Source organism: Plasmodium reichenowi, chromosome 13, assembly GCF_001601855.1.
Source record: "Plasmodium reichenowi strain SY57 chromosome 13, whole genome shotgun sequence".
NCBI classification, from domain to species: Eukaryota; Apicomplexa; class Aconoidasida; order Haemosporida; family Plasmodiidae; genus Plasmodium; species Plasmodium reichenowi.
In genome coordinates this window covers 913,481-914,890 of record NC_033658.1, presented here as the reverse complement: position 1 = coordinate 914,890, position 1,410 = coordinate 913,481, and the positions used below count along the sequence as shown (strand labels likewise).

The window sequence follows — 1,410 nt, the reverse complement described above, 5'->3', positions numbered from 1 at the left end:
AAATAAATAAAAAAAAAAAAAATAAATAAATAAAAAAAAAAAAAAAATTGGTTATATATAAATATATACACACATATTAAAAAATTGTTCTTGTATATATTCATTTAAAAACAATAACTTTTCTATCTTATACCTAATGTTAAATATTTAAACAAATTTGTAAGTCTGTCCAAATAATTTTCTTCCTTGTTTTCCTTCTCTATATTTTCCATATGAAAGGTGAACGTTAAAAAAACAAAAATAAAAATAATAAATAAATAAATGAATAAAAAAATGAATAAATAAATAAACAAATAAATAAATAAACAAATAAACAAACGAATTTTAAATAAACTTAATTATAAGCATATATATATATATATATATAATATATACATAATATATATGTTATTTTTAAAATACCAACTTATTTTCTATAATGATGTTTTTTTTCTTTATTTGTTTACATTTCATCAATTCTTTAAAATGTTTAAAAATATAAATTTATATAATTGAACCAAAAAAAAAAAAAAAAAAAAAAAAAAAAAAAATGTCTTAAATTATAATCAAAAAAAATATATATTTTTTATAAGGAGGACATGCACTTAATTTTTAAAAGATTTTCAAAAACAAACAAACAAATAAAGAAAGAAAGAAAAATTAAAAGATACCATATTTATTTTTAATATTTTTATAAATATCGAATTCATTTTATATTCCATTTTAAAATAAACCTTTTTTTAAGAAGAATGTATTTATAAAGAAATAAATATATTATATATATATATATATATATATTTTTTTTCTTTTTACAACATGTATAAATACAACATTGTTTTCTACATTGGTAAAATGAAATATAACAAAATAATAATGTTTATCATTTCTTAATTTAATGCTTTTTATTTAATGATAAACATTATTTATTTGTTCATAATGAGGTTATTATTAAGGTTTCTACGTGGACCTCTCTTTTTTAATACAAATTATATATATATATATATATATATATATATTATATATTTTGTTTACGTAAAATTTCTTATTTCAATTTTTTTATGCAGGAAAATAGGGACATGTTAAAAATAAATATCTTTGAAATGTTACTTATAGAGTATTTTTTTTTTTTTTTTTTTTTTTTTTACCTTTTCCTTATGTGATAGAAAAGGTTTAAAAAATATATATGACGATCAGTAATAAATCATATAAATGTAAAATGAGAAAAAAAAAAAAAAAGAAAAAAAAGAAAATAGAAAGAGGAACATATTAAATAGTATACTTTTTATTTATTATATCAATATAGATATTAAAAATCCTCGTTTTGTTTTTTTTGTGTTTTTTTTTTGTTTTTTTTTCTTTTTTTTATTATGATATGAGCATATTTATATTTTACTTACAAATGAGACAAAAAAAAAAAAAAAGAAAAAGAGA

At 14.8% G+C, this 1,410-nt stretch overlaps 1 annotated feature.

Annotated features, from left to right (window-relative positions):
- Window positions 1-133: 133 nt before the first annotated feature.
- Window positions 134-212: a sequence feature (Short protein (PRSY57_1321400, KYN94667.1) was converted to a misc_feature.).
- Window positions 213-1,410: the final 1,198 nt, after the last annotated feature.